Below are 27362 nucleotides of genomic sequence, written 5' to 3'. Positions count from 1 at the left end.
CATTTTCCTCACTAGGGAAAATAGCCAGCTATTTTCTAGCGTGGCGCTAATGTGGCAGTAATCAGGCAGCACCGCATACTACCTGGTTACTGCGGAAGCCCTTACCGCCACCTCAGTAGGTGGCAGTAAGTGCTCTCCCTCGCATGGCCACGCAGTAAGAGCAATGTTCCTGCACGGCCGTGGCTATTTTCAGGCACTTTTACCCTCTGCAGTAAAAATGGCCGCAGTGCACAGCAAAAATGGCCCCCGCCACTAGCGCAGGGCCCTTTTTACTGCAGCTTATTAAAAGGACTCCATAGTCACATAAGTGGCTAATCATCACTTAAATGGTCATAAGTACATAAGTACATAAGTAGTGCCATACTGGGAAAGACCAAAGGTCCATCTAGCCCAGCATCCTGTCACCGACAGTGGCCAATCCAGGTCAAGGGCACCTGGCACGCTCCCCAAACGTAAAAACATTCCAGACAAGTTATACCTAAAAATGAGGAATTTTTCCAGTCCATTTAATAGCGGTCTATGGACTTGTCCTTTAGGAATCTATCTAACCCCTTTTTAAACTCCGTCAAGCTAACCGCCCATACCACGTTCTCCGGCAATGAATTCCAGAGTCTAATTACACGTTGGGTGAAGAAAAATTTTCTTCGATTCGTTTTAAATTTACCACACTGTAGCTTCAACTCATGCCCTCTAGTCCTAGTATTTTTGGATAGCGTGAACAGTCGCTTCACATCCACCCGATCCATTCCACTCATTATTTTATACACTTCTATCATATCTCCCCTCAGCCGTCTCTTCTCCAAGCTGAAAAGCCCTAGCCTTCTCAGCCTCTCTTCATAGGAAAGTCGTCCCATCCCCACTATCATTTTCGTCGCCCTTCGCTGTACCTTTTCCAATTCTACTATATCTTTTTTGAGATACGGAGACCAGTACTGAACACAATACTCCAGGTGCGGTCGCACCATGGAGCGATACAACGGCATTATAACATCCGCACACCTGGACTCCATACCCTTCCTAATAACACCCAACATTCTATTCGCTTTCCTAGCCGCAGCAGCACACTGAGCAGAAGGTTTCAGCGTATCATCGACGACGACACCCAGATCCCTTTCTTGATCCGTAACTCCTAACGCGGAACCTTGCAAGACGTAGCTATAATTCGGGTTCCTCTTACCCACATGCATCACTTTGCACTTGTCAACATTGAACTTCATCTGCCATTTGCACGCCCATTCTCCCAGTCTCGCAAGGTCCTCCTGTAATCGTTCACATTCCTCCTGCGACTTGACGACCCTGAATAATTTTGTGTCATCGGCGAATTTAATTACCTCACTAGTTATTCCCATCTCTAGGTCATTTATAAATACATTAAAAAGCAACGGACCCAGCACAGACCCCTGCGGGACCCCACTAACTACCCTCCTCCACTGAGAATACTGGCCACGCAATCCTACTCTCTGCTTCCTATCTTTCAACCAGTTCTTAATCCATAATAATACCCTACCTCCGATTCCATGACTCTGCAATTTCTTCAGGAGTCTTTCGTGCGGCACTTTGTCAAACGCCTTCTGAAAATCCAGATATACAATATCAACCGGCTCCCCATTGTCCACATGTTTGCTTACCACATAAAAATAGGATGGACATTCATGTAGTCCCATTTATGCGCTAATCCTGGCTGCTTCAGTTCTGAAGATCAGCACTTAAACAGCCAAGTGCTGACTCCGCCCCCAGAATGCCCCCAAGGTATCTGGCTTTGTGTTCGGCACTAACCACAATATTCAGCAACACTTGTACATGCACTGACGATTACCACTTAGATAACGCATGAGACCTTACTGCTTACCCAATGCTTACACTTAGGGGCCCCTTTACTAAGGCATGTCGAAAAATGGCCTGCATGGGTGTAGGCACGTGTAATGGACGCATGCAAGTCCATTTTTCAGTGCACCTGCAAACAAAGCCTTTTTTTGCCGAAAATGGCTGTGTGGCAAAATAAAAAATCAGCGCGCTAATCTATTTTGGGCCTGAGACCTTACCGTCACCCATTGGGTAAGCAGTAAGGTCTCACGCGTTATCCAGGTGGTAATCATCAGCGCATGTACACTGCCAATTACTGCCCGGTTAGCGCCACAGGGAAGAAAATAGAAATTATTTTCTGCCGCGCATCAAAATTAGAATTTCCTCCTGGTAGCCAGGTGATAGTTCTAAATTGATGCACGTTATACACGCGTAGGTGCCTATCCATCTTAGTAAAAGGGCCCCTTAGCTGGTTAAGCACCACTGAATATTAGTAACTAGCCCCAACCAAGCAATTTAATAGGCTAGGTCAGCTAAACTCTTTTGAATATCAGGCTCAAATAAGTTTAACCCAATAAACTCAATACTTTAAACAGGTCTTCCTCAATAAGATCAGACAATAATTCCAAGTACAAGAAACAGATGAAATGGGGAAAAAAAAGAAAAAACTTGTTTTCCCTTAATTCACTAAAGGACCTTTTACTAAGCTGTACTAGTATCAGTGCTTAGCTCGTCCTACTGCAGGACTTTCCTGTGCACTAACCCCCAAATTCTATATATCGTGTCTTAATCTATAACAATTGGTTTTAGCTAATTAGTGCTGTCAATTGAAAGTTAAAAAGCAATTAGCAGCATTAACGCATTAATTATGATTTACATGCACAACTCGCTAAGCGTATTCTGTAACATGGTGCACGTAAATTCCAAGTTACACAGTTGAAAAAGGAGGCATGGTTAATGGCATGGAATGGGCATTTCTAAAATCTATGCACATTATTAGAGAACACTCGCTCTGTGCCTAACGTAGGCATCGGGATTTACGCCAAGGAAAACATGGCCTAAATGGATGTGACCAATTTTGGTCAAGTGGAGAGGCGCTCAGCATATTTTATATATCACACAGAAATTTATGCCTATTCTATAAAATTTTGGCATATTTTAGAGAATTGCATAGGTCCAATGAGGGCGCCGTGGTAGCTCCAGCCCCAACACTCACCATGTGACGCGCTAGGGAAAATAGCTGGCTATTTTCTAGCGTGGTGCTAACATGGCGATAATCGGGCAGCACCGCACACTTATCTCAATGGGTGGCAGTAAGGGCTAACACTTGTACATGTCTTTTTTTCTCCACTTTTTTGTTCCTTTTTTGTTGTTTTATTAAAGTGTCCCTCAAACACGTTGCATAACTGGTAGGAGTGTGATAGTATTATTGGCAGTAAGGGCTCCCATTTTTTTTCCATGTGGAGTTTTTCAGGCACCATATATAGAACCTAGCCCTAAGCTCATTTCTAATGCAGCCATAAATTCGGCCTTTCAATTATTTCTTTTTCTGCACTGTTATCATTAGCAGGGGCCGCTGAAAAAAAAATTAACACTGGAGCCCTTACTACCTTCTATTTAGGAGGTGTTAAGAGCTCCCATCCTAAGCCAGCATTATTCAGTTAGCATGCTGACATTAATAGGTGTTCTCTGAATAGCACTTTCACGCCCATTCTTTGCCCTTGACACCAGGGGCATAGCCAGACCTTGCGGTGGAAGGGGGCCAGAGCCTGAGGTAGGGGGGCAATTTTTGGTCTGCCCCACTGCTGCCCCCCGCCACTCCCCACCCATTGCTACAGCAAATACATTGGCTGGCGGGGGTCCCTAACCCCCACCAGCTGAAGCCTTCTCCAGCGCCGCCACGTTTCCTGCCTGCTTTCTCTTCCCCCTCATGTCCTGTATGCTCCTTTTAGTGAAACTGAGCATGCTCTATTTCATTAAATGAAGCGTTTGGGACATGAGGGGAAAGAAAGAGCAGGACAGCCAACGCAGTGGTGCCAGAGACTGGCGCTGAACAAGGCTTCAACTGGCAGGGGTTGGGGACCCCCGCCAGCAAAAACAGGGGCCCAGAGGAAATTTGAGGTGGTCTAGGCCCCCATGGCCCCACGTAGCTACACCAGTGCCTGACACACCTGTTCCAAAAATTTTTTTTAAACAAATACTACAAGGCTAGTACACACAGATGGCAAAACTAGCACAAAACTCTAACATGTCCTGTGTTAGGCCATTTTTCCCTCATTAAGCACACATTAGCACTTAACATCTCTCTATATAAAACGCACCTCCAACGTTCTATGAAGCCTCTTTTAGCCAAAAGTGAAGGGGGTGAGATCGCATTGTGTCTGCCCCGCCCACGCGTCAAACGTGATGACGTCGAGGGCGGAGCAATGACACTCAACCAATCGCATCGCTCGGCAGCGAAGCGTCAGGGAAGGAGGCGGCGCTCTCGACGTCTAGCCTTCCCTTCGCTGTGTTCCGCCTTCTTCTGACGTCAAGGATGACGTCAAAAGAAGGCGGAACACAGCGAAGGGAAACCTAGACATCGGGAGCGCCGCCTCCTTCCCTGACGCTTCGCTGCCGGAACCGCCACGGAGGTACATTTTAAAAGAAGAAAAAAAAAACGGATGCATGGATACGAAGGGGGGGGGGGGGGGGGAAGAAGAAGAGGGCGGGCCAGGCTGGGACATGGGAGAGAGAGGAGCATGGATGCGAGGGGGGGGTCATGGAAGGGAGAGAGGGGACTTGCTGGAAAAGGATGAATGGAGGCGGCAGGGGACAGAGGAGCATGGATTGCAGGGCAGGCCTCAGGCAGAGAGGGGAAATGCTGGATAGGGATGAATGGAGGGGGCAGGTGACAGAGTAACATGGATGGCCATGGATTGGGACGGCAGGGCTCAGGGAAAGGGGAATTGCTGGATAGGGATGAATGGAGGGGACAGATGGGCATGGATGGATATGGATTGCAGGGCAGGCCTCAGGCAGAGAGGGGAAATGCTGGAAAGGGATGAATGGAGGGGGCAGGGGACAGAGTAACATGGATGGCCATGGATTGGGAGGGCAGGGCTCAGGGAAAGGGGAATTGCTGGATAGGGATGAATGAAGGGGACAGATGGGCATGGATGGATATGGATTGCAGGACAGGCCTCAGGCAGAGAGGGGAAATGCTGGAAAGGGATGAATGGAGGGGGCAGGGGACAGAGGAGCATGGATTGCAGGGCAGGCCTCAGGCAGAGAGGGGAAATGCTGGATAGGGATGAATGGAGGGGCCAGGTGACAGAGTAACATGGATGGCCATGGATTGGGACGGCAGGGCTCAGGGAAAGGGGAATTGCTGGATAGGGATGAATGGAGGGGACAGATGGGCATGGATGGATATGGATTGCAGGCCAGGCCTCAGGCAGAGAGGGGAAATGCTGGAAAGGGATGAATGGAGGGGGCAGGGGACAGAGGAGCATGGATTGCAGGGCAGGCCTCAGGCAGAGAGGGGAAATGCTGGATAGGGATGAATGGAGGGGGCAGGTGACAGAGTAACATAGATGGCCATGGATTGGGACGGCAGGGCTCAGGGAAAGGGAAATTGCTGGATACGGATGAATGGAGGGGACAGATGGGCATGGATGGATATGGATTGCAGGGCAGGCCTCAGGCACAGAGGGGAAATGCTGGAAAGGGATGAATGGAGGGGGCAGGGGACAGAGTAACATGGATGGCCATGGATTGGGAGGGCAGGGCTCAGGGAAAGGCGAATTGCTGGATAAGGATGAATGAAGGGGACAGATGGCCATGGATGGATATGGATTGCAGGACAGGCCTCAGGCAGAGAGGGGAAATGCTGGAAAAGGATGAATGCAGGGGGCAGGGGACAGAGGAGCATGGATTGCAGGGCAGGCCTCAGGCAGAGAGGGCAAATGCTGGATAGGGATGAATGGAGGCGGCAGGTGACAGAGTAACATGGATGGCCATGGATTGGGACGGCAGGGCTCAGGGAAAGGGGAATTGCTGGATAGGGATGAATGGAGGGGACAGATGGGCATGGATGGATATGGATTGCAGGGCAGGCCTCAGGCAAAGAGGGGAAATGCTGGAAAGGGATGAATGGAGGGGGCAGGGGACAGAGGAGCATGGATGGCCACACACACACACTCTCTATCACACTGTGTCTCACATACACACTTGCACACACTCTCATTCTCACACTCACACCCAGACTCACTCTCTCTCACACACTCACACTTTCACTCTGACTCTCAAACAGTCACTCTCACATACACTCTCCCAAACATACACACTCCGAGGAAAACCTTGCTAGCGCCCGTTTCATTTGTCTCAGAAACGGGCCTTTTTTACTAGTTGTTTAATAAAAGAGCGCCTAAGTTGCCTATTTAGTAAACTGCAATAAGATCTTGCCATTTAAGGAGGAAGTTATCAAAATGGACTACTGCTAAAATGTTGCCATGGGGGTAATGAAGAGCATGGTACTGGGGTTTTTATTCTCCTTGGATAACCACTTAAATACTTTCCAAGGTTTAATTCACTTGAGCTTTCACTCCAGTTCACCTTTTGGATTTTGCTTCCAGAGCATTACATGTGAGTATTAAACAAACTTACTCCTGGGGGAATTCTGTGCAACTGCACAGCACAGAATGTACACAGAATTCCCCTGTTCCACAAAATACACAAACTTCTGCAATTATTGTGCAGAATTCTGTTCAGTGCCGGCACTGGACCTCTCTCCTCCCCCCAGAGAGATCACATGGCAGGAGGAGGAGGAGGAAGTGAACCGCTGCACATCGGGTCACTTCCTCCTCTCCTGTCGGCTTAGAATAGACTGTTTATGTGAACTGCTGTTGCATTCTAAATGCTTCTAAGGCTGTAGGGCTCGGATTCTCAAAGAGAGAGAGAGAGAGAAAGAGGGACAGACCGGCTGAGGGCAGGCAAAATGTGAGAGAGAAAGGGCAGATTGGCTGAAGGCAGGTGAAATGTGAGGAAGAGAGAGAGAGAGAGAGAGGGACAGACTGGCTGCAGGCCTCAATGGAGGTGTAGGCATCATCTAGGAACACTTTTTTCAATCCTCTTTAATTCAATTACTACCTCCAAAGACTATGATGCCTTTCCTCTGCCGCACTGAAAAAAAACTGTAAAATGAGAACCTGGAAAATATTAGAATATTTTGGCAGATGCAGAAAAGGGAATATCCACAGCTAACAAAAATAGCTCTTACAGAACTTCTTCCTTTTGCTTCAGTGTACTGTACTTATATGAAAACAACTTCTCCCATTTAATAGCTCTCCAAGGTAAAATGAGATATCACTTATGTCTGTAAAGAGACTTGATTGTGGAAACCAGTTCTCTGAAACCAAGATTCAGAATGCTAATTTCATCCAACCCCCCCCCCCCCCCAGATCTCCCATTAAAACTGTAAAAGCAAGAACGTGTAGTTATATTTCATTACTATATGCTATTTAATTTTCATTTTCATTTGGTATATGCATAGACAGGTGCCTTGATTCATTAGGGCCTATTTATAAAAAACAAAAGGAAGCAAATGTACTTCACAAAAGTGAAGAACTTGCCCATAGTGACCAATCAAATTTCTTGTTTCATTTTTCCATAGAAAAGATGAAACTGGACTGGTCACTTTTGTGAAGAACTTTTCTCCTGTTTTTATAAATAATAGTCTCATTTTTCATTTTTATTCAGCTTGTAAGAATTACACACCACCTGTCAAGGGGTCAAACAGTTTATATTAGACTGAAATATAACAGATCATGCCAACTGTGTCTTGGTCTGTATGCCAGTCACAGTGACCTGAATTTGTAATGTGTGTTGCCTAGTTAGTTAACCATTTTTCAATAAAATACTCATTTCATAATCTCTGCTGCTCTAACGAGTGCTTATCGCAGAAAAAAATGCCTTACTGCTGGACACGTTCAGGTGTCCTGTGGTAATTTTAGGATCAGCACACACTACCCACATGCTAAATATTTTAGTGCTGGGGGCAGGTCTAGCGCCAGAGAGTTGGTGTGATCTACACTAATCAGTTAGTGCAGCTATATTGCTGTGTGCTAACCTATTAGCATGTGCTTAGTATGTGAGTCCTTACCACCTACATAATGGCTGGCAGTAGGGCTCATGCACTAATGGTCACTCTCTAATGGGAAAATTAGCATGTGACCATTATTAAGAAAAATAGAAAAATCAGCCATTTGACCCCAGCAGTAAAAATGGTCTTAACGTATGTTAATGACCTGCTTAAAGGCTCATAAAGGCCACTTTTTACCACTGTTTGGTAAAAGGGCCCCTTATCCAGCCTGGTATTGAATTTCTGGGTTTACACCAGCCGTGGTCAGCAAAACGCTGATTGCTGCTAGCTGAATATCGGGCACAATACAAGTTAACATAAGAAAACAATGCACACAATAGATCAACCTAAAAATATAAACAATAAATCAACTTAAAAATATAAAAATGGAAAATATTGCTAGAATAGGTTGCCTAGGCTGAGAAGGCAAGTGAGCATCTATTTTAGCCAAGTTTATAAAGACATATGAGCACCTATGTATATTTATAAAATTTGTTCTGAAAAGCTACAGAAATAGTGGCTAAAATGAAGTCATGGTCATTTACAACAACTCTGGAGCAGGCAATGGCAAAGACAGATGTTCAATTTTGGAGGGGCCTGAGGCCAAGGTAGAGTGGACATGGGTCACAAAATTTTGCCCCACCCTCTGCCCCTTCCCTGATCTGTGTCAACCCTTCCTGCACACAACCCCTAACTGAACCATTAAATACCTGAGCTGGCAGGGATCCCCAAGCCCCGCCATCTGAAGAGGTCTTCCTCCAGTGGCCAAAAACTTCCCTTATCCTGCCAGTCGGTGGCACTTTCCATGGGCTGCCACCATGCCTACCCCCACTTCTCCCCCACACACATGCTCAGTGTTTGTGTATGCATGAAAACTGGGCATGCATGGGGGGGGGGGCTGGTGTGACTAAATAAAGTGCTGCCAACTACAAATGTTTGGGAGTTTCCAGTTGCCGGAGAAAGACCTCTTCCACTGATAGGGCTTGGGGATCCCCACCAGCCATAACAACAATGTAACAATTTTGAGGGAACCTGAGGCCAAAGTGGTGGGGGGGGGGGGGGGGGGAGGTAGACCCCTCAACCCCCCATGGCTGTAAAATAAGCGCAAATGCATGTAGTTAATAAGTATTCATATAAACAGAGACTCCGCCCATATTCCACCCAAAACCCTCACTTGAATATACCTATATTAGAGTCATGTAGAAATATTTGACTCTAGTGCAGTGGTTCCCAAACCTGGTTCTGGAGGCACCCCAGTCAGTCAGGTTTTCAGGGTACCCACAATGAATATTATGAGACAGAGTTGCATGAACTGCCTTCCCGGCACCACTGCATGCATATCTATCTCATGAATATTCATTGTGGATATACTGAAAACCTGACTGGCTGGGGTACATCCAAGACCAGGTTTGGGGACCACTGCTCTAGTGTATACTTGTACACAACTATGTGGGAAGAAATTTTGTCTGTATACTGTCATATATACATAAATATGCCTTTCAAAAGTTATAGTCACCAACTTCAGGATTTTCATGGCATTTGTACTACTTTAAAAATCACTCAAAACATATTTAATATAAAGATATATTGAAGGGTATCAGAAATATTGATTTCTAAGTTCACAAGACCTACTGAAGCTCTCATTTCAAACTGTCTAGAGTTTACTTATATGTGTAGACTCAATCAAATACTCTTAAAACACACCAACAGTTCTCTTAAAAGAAAAAAAAATAATGATTTGCCTCACCAGTCCATAATCCCGCTATGACTCTCACAATAAAATCTAGACAACAGTCATAATCTTCCTTTAATGGTAATTCCAGAAAGTAATTATGAGTCCACTTTCCATAAAGCTTCACAACACTAAATCAATATTCCATTATAAATGTTTCAAAAGGAATACTTATCTACAACAGCGCTGCACAGTTACAACATTCTTCATTCAGTGTGGAGCTTACAGTCTAGTCAAGACAAATAAGACACCAAGACAAAAGGCAAAAAAGGGATTTTGATGTTTAACAGTAATAAATAGAAATAAATCAAAATACATAAAATAAAATAACATGATACCTTTTTTATTGGGCTAACAATGCATTTTTTTTATTAGCTTTCAAAGGTAGCCCTTCTTCAATCAGAAATAAGCAAATGTTGACAAATATCAGAATATATAAGTGAAACACAAAAGCATTCCAATGATAGTCTCACAGGAAGAGGGTGGGGTGGGTTAGGTGAGAAACAGGGAGAGCTAGGTGGGGGAGAGACGTGACAAATCACTATAATTTTATGGTTTATAATGGGATAGAAATTAAGCTTTGGATGTACTCTTTAGAAGTTGTTTACTTTTGCAGTATGTGTATAGATGCTTGTTCTGGTGTGTGTGTGTGTTTATACATATGGCTATGATTCTGTACATGTGGCATCATTAAGGGACAGACTCTTAAATGCCCAGTTGGGTATATATGCTAACCTCATCTTTGTTAAATGTTTCAGACATATCCTGATATAATTTATTTTTATTTTAGTTACATTTGTACCCCGCGCTTTCCCACTCACAGCAGGCTCAATGTGGCTTACATATACAGGTACTTATTTGTACCTGGGGCAATGGAGGGTTAAGTGACTTGCCCAGAGTCACAAGGAGCTGTGCCTGAAGTGGGAATCGAACTCAGTTCCTCAGCTCCCCAGGACCAGATTCCACCACCCTAACCACTAGGCCACTCCTCCACTCTATTATTCTGTTTCGCTGTATTTTCAAATGTAAGCCACATTGAACCAGAGTTTGCTTGGGATAATATGGAATATAAATGTAAAAAAAAAAAAAAAAATCCTTTATCCTCCACCTTTTAAGACACTGTTTATCCAGCTGGATGGTGATGGCACAAGGAAAGCAAGTTTGGTCCAGTGAAAACTAACTCAAAATAACCTGTTTCTTACCATATTAAAAATGTGACCATACCATGCCTGTCTGGTTATGTTTCACTCATAAATTGGCTGGAGTCACTGTTGTCCCACAAATTTTTAACTTTTATTAGGTATCCAGATAATTTATTTGTGGGTTTTATTTTGGGGTAGAAAGCTCCATACAGTAGATAATCCCTTTTTATTTTTATTTCTCCTGTGCTGTACTGCTTACAGAGAATGTGATTTCTCAGTGTTTCCTTTTCTAAGTTTGGTCCTTTATTCTGTAATTGGTGAGGATTGGTCTGTGTTCTGTGAGTGACCAAAGTGGCATGTAATTTGTGCGTAGATCCATAGGAGTCTGATTTGTCTGGCTTTTCCAATAGGAAGCATATTGTGGTTCTGTATATTCACTGCTGCCTTTTTAAAGATACAGTTACTGATATTTGTGTGTTCAGAATTGGTGCTGTTAAGCTTGCTACATAGGCTCTGAGAAGCTTCTTTGCAGGATTTAGTGTTACTTCACCAAGCAATTTGGTACACAATCCTTTATTTGTCTGCTCTTTCATAAGGAGAAGGGTGTGGAAGGAACACTGCCAGGGACTTGAACTGGTTCATGTCAGCTTCAGAAAGCAGAGTAAGCAATAGAACCAGAGGAAGGGACAAGAAGACTTATTTTTATTAATACAGGTATTTTATATGTCTTATAAAGTAAAGTTGAGGGATATGTGCCGTTGGGCATCGCTGCTTCCCTCTGGACCTCCTTAACATAGCTGTGCCCTGAACATTTTTACTTCCGGGATCATGCCTTCCTGACTCCACCCATCTCTTGTCATTTCCCCTTTGAGCAGGACTATGAATTTTAAGGTGGTTTTGAAACGGTAAGGGAGTATCCTTAAGAAGTGGCAGTATGCTATAGACTCCCTCACAGTGATGTGCACATACACATTCTGAATGCAATGCTTTGCCATGAGGTATCTGCCTGTCACACTCAGCCTTTTCCTTCTGAGGCTGACAGGTATGTGGATGGATGGCTGCTGGGTGAGCACCACCCTTGCTCTTTCTCCCGCCTAAGGGGTCCTTTTACAAAGGCGCACTGAAAAATGGCTTATGTTAGTGTAGACGCGGGTTTTGGGCATGCACCGATCCATTTAAAAAATGCCTTTTTTTGCCGAAAATGGACGTGCGGCAAAATCAAAATTGCCACGCATCCATTTTGGGTCTGAGACCTTACCGCCAGCCATTGACCTAGCGGTAAAGAATCCGGGAGGTAATGACCTGCGCGCGTTCATTACGTGTGCCTGAAAATAAAAAATATTTTTCAGATACGCGTATCAGACGCACGCCAAAAATGAAATTACCACAAGAGCCACGCTGTAGTTGGGCGGTAACTCCATTTTGGTGCGCGTTGGGCGCACATAGACGCTTATGTGGCTTAATAAGAGGGCCCCTAAGTTCATAGTTAGGTTAAGGAGATTACTAAACACAAAACTTGTGGTATGCTCTATAAAATGAAGGAACACGTTTGTTTTTAAGATTTGACTATGTATTTTGCTTTGGATATTGATGTTCTTTGTTTTATTATTATTATTTATTATTAGTCTCTTTGAACAGGGACTGTCTTTCTTCTATGTTTGTGCAGCGCTGTGTACGCCTTGTAGCACTATAGAAATGCTAAATAGTAGTAGTAGTAGTAGTTATTATATCAATAAAATAGATTTCAACTAAATTTCGCTTAGACTGTCTTGGGCCTAGTGTAACCCTAAGGAGTTAAAATAATCTTACCTGTGCTCCTCCAGAAGAAAAAATAATGGTTCTAAAGTGACATCACTATGGGACAACAGCTGAGCAAGCTGAGTCCTGGTTGCCTTGGCAACAGCTTGCTGTTCAGTTGAGAGTTGAGCAGGAGAAGCAGTTGAAGCAGAAGAGGGAGAGGTTGTGTGCTGCAGTGTGGCTGAGACTGACTGGCTCTTGTAGGAGTGTTTAAGTCACTAATTGACAGTAATAGGAATTTGGAGTGAGCAAAAGGGGTTGTGGTGAGAGTGTGAGTTCCAGTTCTCTGAGGGTTTGGGGTTATTATTTTTGTTTGGATTGAGAATTAGTAATATTAAGTTCTGCATGTCTGAGGGGTGACAGAATAAGAATAATAGGAGGGATTGAATGTAAATTGGTGGGGAATTAACTGTATAGACCTAAATCTGGTCTCAGGTGTATTTAAAGGTTACACCAGGGCTGCTGTGTCTGTGCATGGGAAAAGTAGTGGGGACTGTAATAGAATGTTATGGGAGCAGGAATGTAGAAGGTGAATGCTGCAGCAGAAACAGTGTGAATATGCTTCAGTCCTGCTTCTGTAAGAATAGGGTAACAAAGTGAGATCAGGATTTGCAAGCAAGGGTACTTTATTTGAATTTTCTTTTGATTAGCAAGAGGCCCCAGTGTTGATCAAGTAAATGTAATGTCACTGGCAGGGAAACACTATTTTCAGATGGGGAGAGAGGGTGTTGCCTCCCATTTATTTATTTAAGGGAAGTTTTAGGGAGAAGAAAAAGTTCCAAAGGAGCTGGCGGTTGAAGACAGTCTGGGCCCCCATGCAAGAAAGTTTTCTACTTATACCGACTGCGAGACTGAGTTCTTCACAGCTAAGTGACATCTGCCTCACCATTAAAGAGGAAAGAAAAAGAAGAAATACTTACCTGATATTTAACTGATATGTTAATAGTCACAGTGTTTATTCTGGAAAAGGTTAAGAGTTGTTAAAAGAAACAAAATTGAATTGAGAAATGGAAACATAGTAGCTTAAGTGACTTTTACAATTTTAAGCATAGAGAACAAGCAGTAAAATACCATTTAGTGTGTATGTTAAAAATGATTGAAATGTTGGGTTAATAATTGTCCTAAATAATAAAAAACCTTAAAATCAGCTCCATTTTTCTAGGTTTTTTTTTTTGTATCCCTCGCCCTACTCCAGCAGAGGATTCAGAGTCATTGGCAGGACTACTGATACAGAGTACTCTGATTCATCTGATTCAAACTGCCTGAGAGGGGGCGGGGCTTACACTAGCTATGGAGAGTGTTGCCCAAGGCTTACCACGGACTGTTCCACTCTCCTGGTTTTCACAGACTTTGGCACATGCATGCTCCAGGAAACGGTCTTAACATATGCTATACTATAACTGCTCTAAGTCTAGCGACCGCACCTGGAGTATTGTGATCAATTCTGGTCGCCGCATCTCAAGAAAGATATAGTAGAATTTGAAAAGGTGCAGCGAAGGGCGACTAAAATAATAGCAGGGAGGGACGACTTCCCTATGAAGAAAGACTGAGGAGGCTAGGGCTTTTCAGCTTGGAGAAGAAAGGGCTGAGAGGAGACATGATAGAGATATATAAAATAATGAGTGGAATGGAACAGGTGGATGTGAAGCGTCTGTTCACGCTTTCCAAAAATACTAGGACTAGGGGGCATGCGATGAAACTACAGGGTAGTAAATTTAAAACAAATCGGAGAAAATATTTCTTCACCCAATGCATAATTAAACTCTGGAATTCATTGCCGGAGAACGTGGTGAAGGTGGTTAGCTTAGCAGAGTTTAAAAAGGGGTTAGACAGTTTCCTAAAGGACAAGTCTATAAACCACTACTAAATGGACTTGGGAAAAATCCACAATTCCAGGAATAACATGTATAGAATGTTTGTACGTTTGGGAAGCTTGCCAGGTGCCCTTGGCCTGGAGTGGCCGCTGTCGTGGACGGGATGCTGGGCTCGATGGACCCTTGGTCTTTTCCCAGTGTGGCATTAGTTATGTACTTATGTAGCACATATTTTTCTTGTATTAATGCACTTTTTATTGCACACATGCATCTCAATACCTCATAGGAGCAATTCTATAACTGGCTGAGATCCTATTCTAGAATAGAATCTGGGCACACAGATTCCATTATAGAATACTATTTATTTATTTATTATTTAGATTTTGCTCACACCTGAAAGGCTACAGAGGAAATTGGAGGGTCATGGGATAGGAGGAAATGGCCTACTGTGGATTAAAAACTGGTTGAAGGATAGGGAACAGAGAGTGGGGTTAAATGGGCAGTATTCACAATGGAGAAGGATAGTTAGTGGGGTTCCTCAGGGGTCTGTGCTAGGACTGCTGCTTTTTAATATATTTATAAACTAGTAAAAGAGGCCCGTTTCAGAGCAAATGAAATGGGCGCTAGCAAGGTTTTCGTCGCCAACACCCCCCCCCTCCCTCCCTGGCCAACCCCTTCGTTGTTCTGCCATTGCTCCGCCCCCAACGTCATGACGTTTGACGCGAGGGCGGGGCCCGGAGTGATTTCCCACCCACCCCCACCTCCCTGCCTCCCTCCCTGCCAACCCGTTCGTTGTTCTGCCATTGCTCCACCCTCGAGGGCGGGGCCCGGAGCGGTTTTGGTGGCTTCACCACCACGAACCTTCAAACCTTTTTGAAGGAAGTCAGGGCTTGGCTTCACTGACATCAGTGTCCTCAGAACGTTGAGGGTGAGTTTTATTATAGTAGATGATTTAGAGATGGGAGTAACTAGCAAGGTAATTAAATTTGCTGATGACACAAAGTTATTCAAAGTTGTTAACTCGCGACAGGATTGTGAAAAATTACAGAAGGACCTTACGAGACTGGAAGACTGGGCGGCTAAATGGCAGATGACGTTTAATGTGAGCAAGTGCAAGGTGATGCATGTGGGAAAAAAGAACCTGAATTATAGCTACGTCATTCAAGGTTCCACGTTAGGAGTTACGGACCAAGAAAGGGATCTGGGTGTCGTCGTCGATAATACACTGAAACCTTCTGCTCAGTGTGCTGCTGTGGCTACGAAAGCGAATAGAATGTTGGGTATTATTAGGAAAGGTATGGAAAACAGGTGTGAGGATGTTATAATGCCGTTGTATCACTCCATGGTGCGACTGCACCTTGAGTATTGTGTTCAATTCTCGTTGCTGCATCTCAAGAAAGATATAGTAGAATTGGAAAAGGTGCAGCCAAGGGCAACTAAAATGATAGCGGGGATGGGACGACTTCCTTATGTGAAGCGTCTGTTCATGCTTTCCAAAAATACTAGGACTAGGGGGCATGTGATGAAACTACAGTGTAGTAAATTTAAAACAATTCGGAGAAAATTTTTCTTCACCCAATGCATAATTAAACTCTGGAATTCGTTGCTGGAGAACGTAGTGAAGGCGGTTAGCTTAGCAGAGTTTAAAAAGGGGTTAGACGGTTTCCTAAAGAACAAGTCCATACACCACTACTAAATGGACTTGGGCATAGGCGCCCGGTATCGAAGGCTTGGGGAGGCTAAGCCTCACCAGCCGCAGCGAGCCAGCTCCTCCCCCTCCCTCCGGATCTGGTCCCGTCCTGTCCCTCACGTTACCGACCCGACTCTTCGGAGCTCAGCTGTCAGCGCTATCTCTCCCCTGCTGGCGCTGCTGGCATTCGTGCTTTAAAAATGGCCGCCGAGACTTCCAGAGGCGGCCTCGCAAGACTTCTGCTGAAGTCTTGGAGGCCGCACTGAAAGTCTCGGTGGCCATTTTGAAGCGCGAACACCGGCAGCGCCAGTGGGCAGGCAAGATTGCCTGCCCCGAAGAATTCGAAGAGTCAGGTTGGTGTGAGGGACCGGATCGGGAGGGAGGGAGAGAGAGAATTCACCGTAGAACTCGGGAGGGGGTGGCAGGGGAGAGAAGGGAGTTGCAGGGCATTTGTGGATGGAGGGGAGAGAAAGGTCGCTGGGTATAATATAATGGGTTCATGCAGGGCAGGGGAGAGGAGGGTCACTGCTAGACATGGGTGGATGGAGGGCAGGGGAAGGAGGGTCACCGGGTATGGGTGCATGCAGGGCAGGGGAGAGGAGGATCACTACTGGACATGGGTGCATGGAGGGCAGGGGAGAGGAGGGGAGAGGAGGGGAGAGAGAAGAAATGCTGGACATGGATAGAGGGAAGGGAAGAGTGAGGAAGGAGATGAGAGGAGAAAAACACATGGATGAAGAAAATAGGCAGAAGCTGAGGACCAGAAATGAAGAAGAAAGGAGGAAAGGAAAGAAAGAAATGGAAAGGAAGCCCTGGAAACGGAGTTAAGAGGACAGATAGCAGCAGAATCGGATACTGGGCCAGCATGATCAGAAAAACAGTTACCAGACAACAAAGGTAGAAAAAATAATTTTATTTTCATTTTAGTGTTTGGAATATGTCCACTTTGAGAATCAGGTGCTCAACATTAAAAGTTTATATTTATTTACTTATTTATGGCATTTTATTGCACATTAAACATGAATTAGGGTGTTTTGTGGCTCTGCATGAGAATTGTGATGATATAAGTACATAAGTACATAAGTAGTGCCATACTGGGAAAGACCAAAGGTCCATCTAGCCCAGCATCCTGTCACCGACAGTGGCCAAACCAGGTCAAGGGCACCTGGCACGCTCCCCAAACGTAAAAACATTCCAGACAAGTTATACCTAAAAATGCGGAATTTTTCCAAGTCCATTTAATAGCGGTCTATGGACTTGTCCTTTAGGAATCTATCTAACCCCTTTTTAAACTCCGTCAAGCTAACCGCCCGTACCACGTTCTCCGGCAACGAATTCCAGAGTCTAATTACACGTTGGGTGAAGAAAAATTTTCTCCGATTCGTTTTAAATTTACCACACTGTAGCTTCAACTCATGCCCTCTAGTCCTAGTATTTTTGGATAGCGTGAACAGTCGCTTCACATCCACCCGATCCATTCCACTCATTATTTTATACACTTCTATCATATCTCCCCTCAGCCGTCTCTTCTCCAAGCTGAAAAGCCCTAGCCTTCTCAGCCTCTCTTCATAGGAAAGTCATCCCATCCCCACTATCATTTTCGTCGCCCTTCGCTGTACCTTTTCCAATTCTACTATATCTTTTTTGAGATACGGAGACCAGTACTGAACACAATACTCCAGGTGCGGTCGCACCATGGAGCGATACAACGGCATTATAACATCTGCACACCTGGACTCCATACCCTTCCTAATAACACCCAACATTCTATTCGCTTTCCTAGCCGCAGCAGCACACTGAGCAGAAGGTTTCAGCGTATCATCGACGACGACACCCAGATCCCTTTCTTGATCCGTAACTCCTAACGCGGAACCTTGCAAGACGTAGCTATAATTCGGGTTCCTCTTACCCACATGCATCACTTTGCACTTGTCAACATTGAACTTCATCTGCCACTTGCACGCCCATTCTCCCAGTCTCGCAAGGTCCTCCTGTAATCGTTCACATTCCTCCTGCGACTTGACGACCCTGAATAATTTTGTGTCATCGGCGAATTTAATTACCTCACTAGTTATTCCCATCTCTAGGTCATTTATAAATACATTAAAAAGCAACGGACCCAGCACAGACCCCTGCAGGACCCCACTAACTACCCTCCTCCACTGAGAATACTGGCCACGCAATCCTACTCTCTGCTTCCTATCTTTCAACCAGTTCTTAATCCATAATAATACCCTACCTCCGATTCCATGACTCTGCAATTTCTTCAGGAGTCTTTCGTGCGGCACTTTGTCAAACGCCTTCTGAAAATCCAGATATACAATATCAACCGGCTCCCCATTGTCCACATGTTTGCTTACCCCCTCAAAAAAATGCATTAGATTGGTGAGGCAAGACTTCCCTTCACTAAATCCGTGCTGACTTTGTCTCATCAGTCCATGTTTTTGTATATGCTCTGCAATTTTATTCTTAATAATAGCCTCCACCATCTTGCCCGGCACCGACGTCAGACTCACCGGTCTATAATTTCCCGGATCTCCTCTGTAACCCTTCTTAAAAATCGGAGTAACATTGGCTACCCTCCAGTCTTCCGGTACTACACTCGATTTTAGGGACAGATTGCATATTTCTAACAGTAGCTCCGCAAGTTCATTTTTTAGTTCTATTAATACTCTGGGATGAATACCATCAGGTCCCGGTGATTTACTACTCTTCAGCTTGCTGAACTGACCCATTACATCCTCCAAGGTTACAGAGAATTTGTTTAGTTTCTCCGACTCCCCCGCTTCAAATATTCTTTCTGGCACCGGTGTCCCCCCCAAATCCTCCTCGGTGAAGACCGAAGCAAAGAATTCATTTAATTTCTCCGCTACGGCTTTGTCCTCCTTGATCGCCCCTTTAACACCATTTTCGTCCAGCGGCCCCAACCGACTCTTTGGCCGGTTTCCTGCTTTTAATGTATCTAAAAAAATTTTTACTATGTATTTTTGCTTCCAACGCTAATTTCTTCTCAAAGTCCTTTTTTGCCCTCCTTATCTCCGCTTTGCATTTGGCTTGGCATTCCTTATGATCTATCCTGTTACTTTCAGTTGGTTCTCTTCTCCACTTTCTGAAGGATTGTTTTTTGGCTCTAATGATTTCCTTTATCTTACTGTTTAGCCACGCCGGCTGACGTTTAGTCTTTTTTTCCCTTTTTTCTAATACGTGGAATATATTTGTCCTGAACCTCCAGGATGGTGTTTTTAAACAGCATCCACGCCTGATGCAAGTTTTTTACTCTGCGAGCTGCTCCTTTCAGTCTTTTTTTCACCATTTTTCTCATTTTGTCGTAATCACCTTTTCTATAGTTAAACGCTAGCGTACTTGATTTCCTAGTTTCACTTCCTTCAATGCCAATATCAAAACCGATCATATTATGATCACTGTTATCAAGCGGCCCTCGTATCGTTACCCCCTGCACTAGATCATGAGCACCACTAAGGACTAAGTCTAGTATTTTTCCTTCTCTTGTCGGCTCCTGAACTAGCTGTTCCATGAAGCTGTCCTTGATTTCATCAAGAAATCCTATGTCCCTTGCGTGTACAGATGTTACATTAACCCAGTCTATATGCGGGTAATTGAAATCCCCCATTATTATTGTGTTGCCCAGTTTGTTTGCGTCCCTGATTTCCTTTAACATTTCCGCATCCGTCTGTTCGTCCTGGCCAGGCGGACGGTAGTACACTCCTATCACTATCCTTTTCCCCTTTGCACATGGAATTTCAATCCACAGTGATTCCAAGGATTGTTTTGTTTCCTGCAGAATTTTCAATCTATTTGATTCAAGGCTCTCGTTAATATACAATGCTACCCCTCCACCAATCCGATTCACCCTATCACCTTGTTTCATATTGTTGACGGTCTGCATTTTCCGTATGGGTGGTATATTGGTGTATTAGGTTCTGCCCAGTGTAATATTTATGGTACAGTAAGGTTCTGAGTGTGTTTTTGCACAAAGTTGTGCATAGTGTTTTGCAGGTGAGTGATTGTGGTTAGTATATGCTTTGAGCAACCACTTTATTCTTTGACATATGATACATATCTAATATCTATATTTAATAAAAGGTATTAATTGTGACTTATTTTTATTTATTTATTTTTTCTGTGTGTTATCAGACAATTATGGATTTAAGCTCCACCCATGGCTCCACCCCTAACCCCGCCCCCTTTAACCTCCCCAAACAGTTGGGCCACCGACCATCTATGGACTTGGGAAAAATCCACAATTCCAGGAATAACATGTATAGAATCCTTGTACGTTTGGGAAGCTTGCCAGGTGCCCTTGGCCTGGATTGGCTGCTGTCATGGACAGGATGCTGGGCTTGATGGACCCTTAGTCTTTTCCCAGTGTGGCATTACTTACGTACTTTTTCAGCAGTAGCTCGAGGTGAGTTACATTCAGGTACACTGGATATTTCTCTGTCCCAGGAGGGCTCACAATCTAGGTTTGTACCTGAGGCAATGGAGGGTTAAGTGACTTGCCCAAGATCACAAGGAGTGGCAGTGAGATTTGAACCGGCCTCCTCTGGATTTCAAGACTGGTGCTCTAACCACTAGGCCAGTCCTCCACGCCATAACCCAGCATCCGGTGTGCCTTACCTTTACACCAGCCATAGAGCTAGTGTTACTGCAGTCGTGTAAATGCAGCAGGGATGTGCATAACTTACAGTATTCTGTAAGTTATTTATATAAGTGGGAGCCCCGCCCATTGTCCCTCCCATGCTCTGCCCCTGTGTACACCACTTTGCATTCATGCACTATGTAGCTCACGCATGCCCTTACAGAATAGCACCTTGCTAACAATTATCCACGACCATGCTAGTATTCTATAAATGTATGCACACAAGTGGTATATAAATGTGAGCTCCTAGTTATAGAATTGCCCATCATGTGGTAAAAAATGTATGTTTAGAGAACATTCCTTACTGTGCTGTGATGAAATTTATATTCTATCAAAGGGAGAAGAAAAATTCTTAAAAACAGGGAAAGTCGGAAAGGGGAAATGCCTCCAGAATGAGGAAAAGAACAGAAGGAAGAAATTAGATCTACCAACAATGGGTGAGGGGGTTTTGCAGGTGGAGAAATCTGTAAGAGAAGGGAAGGTGGAGATTCCCTGTCTGATATGGATACCTCATTAGTACAACAGATGGAAACAAAAATGCGAGTTTAGACTGAATTAAAGTGGAATAGATCAGAGCTACAAGGAGCTGTTAACAACAGTAGGAGAAAAGAGAATCAGGTGAAGAATCCACCATGGGTGGAAGTGATATGGGTTTTTTCCTTATGTAGTTGATTTAAGAAAGTAAAGAAAGGCAAAGTGCAATTTATCTAACATGACTCCAGAAAGAGGAGAAGAAAGAAACATACCACAAATGGCTAGTGACAGAAAACTTCAGGTCAGTTCTGCCTTGTTTATTTGGCTGGGAAGCTGTAAGCTAAAAGCACTATTTAAAACTGCAAGACAAAATTAGTGTTTCAAACAGCAAGAAAAAGAAAAGGCACGATTAGCTGGAACTTTGCAGCTGTTTCAAATTAAAGGAAGCTTTGCTGGAATAAAATTCCTGGTGCTGTGTTTATTTTGTTGGAGAGGAAAATACTGTTTATAACTGCAAGGAAAAGGTACTGTATGCTTGGACTTTGCAGCTGTAGTAACTAAAAGCAGTCCTGAGAGAGAGACAGACAGAGACACTCTGGAATTTGGGTACTCTTTGTTTCAGCTATAAATAAATAGGGACATTGGTTCACATTACTAAGGATTTACAAAGCCAAGAACTGATTTAGGGGAAAATTAAGGTTACCTGAAAAGATTTGACAATGCCAGTATAGTCTTCTCTTGGTGGAATCGGCAGAGAGGAAGTTTCTGAGGAAGCACAAGCAGCAGATTAACCCCAAAAGAGAAGGGTCCAATATTCAAAACAATTTTAACCAGTCAGGAGAGGTTCCAGCCTGAATAAATGGCACTGATTGGATCAAGATGGAATATTCAGTAGCAATTATCTGGGCAATGCTACTGAATATTCCCTCTGACCACCATGGCACTGTATGGGCTGGGCTGAGCTGGGATGGGACAGTCTGGGCCGGAGTCAGGGCCATCCTAGGTGTTAGGCGGCAAAAGCAATATTCAGTGCCAGTACCTGCCTAGCTAACTGGGCAAATAGGACCACTTTAATAGCAGTCCTAACTGCCCAGTTAGCTAGGCTGGTATTAAACTGAATATAAGCTGTACCCACATAGCTTCTGAGTACTGCCACCAACTTGGATATTCAGTGCTGGTGTTGGACATGTCTGGTACTGAATATCCAGGTCTAAATTAACCAGCAGTAATGAAAAACACCACTGCTGGTTCAATGTTGGCCCAAAGATATTTTCTCATAACTTTCATGGATCCTTTTACTAAGCCACATTAGAATATAGGCTTAGCACATTTTAATGAAAGATTTTCCCAAGCGCTAGGCCCATTTCTAATGTAGCAGTATTGCAGACATTTTAAAATTATTTTTTCCCAGTCATACGTCAACGTTTGCATTAGCGCGCACTATCTGAAAAAAGTTACGCAGGAGCATTTACTGCCTTCTATTCTGGAGGCACTAAGGTGTCCTTTACCAAGATACAGTAAAAAGGTCCCTATGGTAGCAGCGGGGGCCATTTTCCCTGCACATCAGGGCCCTTTTTCCCTCAGTGGGTAAAAAGCCTCTTTAAAAAAAATGGCCATGAGGCAAGATTATTCTTACCACATGGCCATGAAGCGGAGAGCACTTACCGCCAACCCACTGAGGTGGCAGTAATCCAGGTTAGCACTGCAGTAAAAATTACAAAAATATTTTTCATTACATCAGAAATGGTGCACGCTCAAGGCGGAACTACCTCTGGAGGCCGCATTGGGCCAGCAGTAGTTCCGGGTTGCCGCAAGGCAACCCTTTAGTAAAAGGACTCTTCAGCGCCCCTGTGTTAACTCTGCACTAACCTGTTAGCACATGCTAATGCGAACGCTGGTTAACGCTTGTATGCCCATTCTCTGCCCACAACATGCCTCCAGCAAAAAAAAAAAAAAGCTAATGGGCAAGTTAGCATGTGCTGACAGGCAAACTACTGCAAAAAATCTTTAACGTGTTTTGTGGTAAGCCTTTCGTCTCCGCATTAAGCACACATTAGCGCTTAATGTGGTTTAGTAAATGGTTGCTTAGGTTCATGACCCCTATTGAACGCCAGTAAGAGTGATATATTCCTTTTTACTGAGAACTAAAGCACTCAAATGCTCCATTCTAAATCTTTTAGGCCACACAATGATGATTGCTAAGATCACAGAAGGTCAGTTGAAAATAAACTGGAAAAGTATGCACTTCTGGAAAATTGCTCAATCTCATACTATTTAAATAATTAGATTATTGCATTATGAGTCCAAGCAGAAGACTTTTATCTTTCAAACAAAATATTTCAGCATACTATTACAAGAGCTTTCAAGTTGATACTGACTTTTAGGAAGACAGGCTTCAATTTTTGACCATGGAACCTCAGTCTACTTCTCAAGTGATATACCAGCAATCCATGATATTGGAGGAGGAGAGGCTCCTGCTCACTTAAACCGCAGTGAGCAGACCATCAGCTGATGTGCTTTTAAATGGGTAGTGTTGCTGAATATTGGCTCTGTCAAACAATAATTGACGAAGAAAAAGATCCCTTACAAATAGTTCCCCCTCAAAACAAAAAATAGTGATCAAAATACCAGCTAGCATACTCAGGAGATAAACAACCACATCCTAGAAAGGAGGAAAAAGAGCCTCAGTTGGTGCAGAGATCAGGGATAACAATCTTGTTGAAAAATTCCTTCAATCAGCTGGATTCTATCATTGGCTCATAAAAACCTCCACATTTGGATTTATTGAAATGAACAGAAATGTTCTTTTTTACTTTTTTCTTTTTACTTTATCAAATTGTTTTCTTATCAACCTGAATATCACCAGCCGATATGATTGGCATCATAACAATGTTCATTATTACTTAGCCATAATTTGAATCACAATACTCAAAATAGCATAAAGCGAGCTTGAAAAAGACTGAGAAAAACTTAACTTATGTCTGGGCTGTCCCAGCGGGGAACCTGTTTCACTTCCGCTTCTTCAGGAGAAGCCCAATAAAGCCCAATGGCTGTCTCAATGACAAAATTCTCATTGGCTGATGATATTCAGGTTGATAACAAAACAATTTGATAAAGCAATAAGTGTTCTCTTCATTAGCTGGTAGGAGTTTTGATGGGACTATATGTAGGTCCTGATGAAGACCTTTAATTATGTTGGCATAGTAAATGGCAAAGTCATTGTTGGTTAGTTGTGACTGGGAAGGCTGGTTCTGTTGTGGGGTTTGCAGTAGGCTGTTTATCATTTTAAATAGCTGCTTTGTTGAATTTGCAGCTTATTCTATGTGTTGAGAATATTGTTTTTTGGTTGCTGTAATGGCCTGGAAGTACATTGCCATGCATTTCTTACAGTTGTGCCTGTCTTCATCTAGGCGAGATTTTTTTCCATTTTCTTTCAAGTTGACATCCTTGACTCTTAAGGATCCATAGTTTTGGGGAGAACCACGGGGAACATTTGATTGTGGAGCAAAGGACCTTCTTTAGAGGGGCCATTTTTTCTAATGCCATTGCTAAGCATGCATTCCAGATATCAACCTGTTCTGACAATGTCATCATCTTTTCATCTATATGGGGGCAGGACAAGGCCTCTAGGAAGTTTTCAGCAGTCAGATTTCTCATGTCTTGGATTTTCTTCCAAACTTTGATTGGGCCTATCTGTTTTATGTAGTCCTTAATAGAAAATTTGATTAGGAAATGATCAGTCGATGATCAGTCATCATGGAACACCAGCCTTGAGTTCCAAGATGTCGACCCCTTTGCAGAACACCAAGTTGGTTGGAGATTTGATCACCTGAATGAATCCTAGAGCTGTCCTCGAATCAAAGAAGGCAGCAATAGTGGTGTCTGGAATTTTGATGTGTAGGTTAAAGTCTCCCATGATCCGTAAGCTAGGGTAGCTCAGGCTTACCTCAGTCACCAGATTCAGCAGTTCTTCCACAGATGATGTGGTGTTGCAAAGTGCTCTGTAGACCACAAGCAGCCACATTGGTTCCTTGTCTTCCAGCTGAATTAGCAGGCATTCTGTCTCAGATAGATGGAGGATAGAGATTCTGCACAGTTTGATTGTCTCTCGGAACAGGACTGCTACCCCTCCACCCCGCTTCCCTTGTCTTGGTTGGTGCAGGATAGTAAATCCTGTGGGGCATAGTTTATTTTATTTATTTATTTATTATTTTTGTTATATTTGTACCCCGCGCTTTCCCACTCATGTCAGGCTCAATGCGGCGGGCAATGGAGGGTTAAGTGACTTGCCCAGAGTCACAAGGAGCTGCCTGTGCCGAGAATCGAACTCAGTTCCTCAGTTCCCCAGGACCAAAGTCCACCACCCTAACCACTAGGCCACTCCTCCACTCCTAGCCAATGGTACTCCTCCGCTTTCATCCAACTAAGTCTGTTATTCCCAAGATGTCTCTGTACACAGTGAAACATCCTTCATCTATCTTATCAACAAGAATTTGCTTCGGCCCAGTAACGCAAAGATCCTCATACATCCTAGTAGTTTGGGGAAGAGGAAACTATAGCTTCCCTATCTACAAAGTGCACAGAAACCAAGAGGCAAAACACCTACCTAACCATACCCACATGACTGCCTGTGTACCACCATCTAGTTACCCCTACCACTAACAGTTAACTACTAGGAAACCTGGGTCCAGTAAATCGCAGCTCAGCCAACAAAAAACTTCCTATTATTCATGATACCATCAGTGAATACCACCTAGACATCTTGAGAATAACTGTACATTGCACATACTGCAGCAGGACATGTTTATCCACTCCTACCCTAGCTGAGATAATATTTAACCATCTCTCTGACCTCACATGCAACTTTCTTCAAATCAATCACCTTACTTTCTAATCCTTCCTACTTTCTTACTCATCTATATGTTACAACTTTGCCTTACCCTTCACTACCAATTATAATGTTCTAGTACATATAGAGGGACATAATCAAACGGGGACAACCATCTCTAAGGGCATCCATCTCTAAGGACGTTCCGGCGAAGGGGCGGGGAAACCCATATTATCGAAAGAAGATGGACGTCCATCTTTCATTTCGATAATACGGTCGAGGACACCCAAATCTCAACATTTAGGTCGACCTTAGAGATGGTCGACCTAAATGTTGAGATGGTCGACCTTAAAGATGGTCGTCCCCGGTTTTCGGCCATAATGGAAACCGAGGACACCCATCTCAAAAACGACCAAATCCAAAACCTTTGGATATGGGAGGAGCCAGTATTCATAGTACACTGGTCCTCCTCACATGCCAGGACACCAACCGGGCACCCTAGGGGGCACTGCAGTGGATTTCACAAATTGCTCCCAGGTGCATAGCTCCCTTACCTTGGGTGCTGAGCCCCCCAACCCCCCCTAAAACCCACTCCCCACAACTGTACACCACTACCATAACCCTTAGGGATGAAGGGGGATACCTACATGTGGGTACAATGGGTTTCGGGTGGGTTTTGGAGGGCTCACATTTGCCACCACAAGTGTAACAGCAGGGGGGATGGGCCTGGGTCCTCCTGCCTAAAGTGCACTGCACCCCCTAAAAACTGCTCCAGGGACCTGCATACTGCTGTGATGGAGATGGGTATGACATTTGAGGCTGGCATAGAGGCTGGAAAAAATGTTTTTTAATTTTTTTTTAGGATGGGAGGGAGTTGGTGACCACTGGGGTAGTAAGGGGAGGTCATCCCTGATTCCCTCCGGTGGTCATCTGGTCAGTTCGGGCACCTTTTCAAGGCTTGGTTGTGAAAAAAATGGGACCAAGTAAAGTCAACCAAATGGTTGTGAGGGACACCCTTCTGTTTTCCATTATTGGCCAAGGACGCCCATCTCTTAACCACACCCTGTCCTGCCTTTGGTACACTGCCGACATGCCCCAGGTAACTGTGGTCATCCCCGTGACAGAAAGCAGTTGAGGACGCAAAAAATCGGCTTTCGATTATGCCAATTTTGCGACCTCGGGAGAAGGACGCCCATCTCCCGATTTGTGTCGGAAGATGGGCGTCCTTCTTCGAAAATAAGCTAGATTGTGTTATCATTGCAAGTAGTATACCATGCCATACTTTGTATTGTTGTTCAAAT

At 44.1% G+C, this 27362-nt stretch overlaps 1 protein-coding gene across 1 annotated transcript in view; it reads right to left on the bottom strand.

The window, feature by feature from the left end:
* The window catches only part of SYNDIG1 (synapse differentiation inducing 1), a 398544-nt gene that overhangs the window by 210588 nt on the left and 160594 nt on the right, over nucleotides 1-27362 (bottom strand). The gene's annotated exons all lie outside the window — the stretch shown is intronic.

The sequence above is a fragment of the Microcaecilia unicolor genome, chromosome 3 (genome assembly GCF_901765095.1).
Source record: "Microcaecilia unicolor chromosome 3, aMicUni1.1, whole genome shotgun sequence".
Taxonomy (NCBI): Eukaryota; Metazoa; Chordata; class Amphibia; order Gymnophiona; family Siphonopidae; genus Microcaecilia; species Microcaecilia unicolor.
Note: the sequence above shows the minus strand (reverse complement) of the source record. Positions and strands in the feature narration are given on the sequence as shown.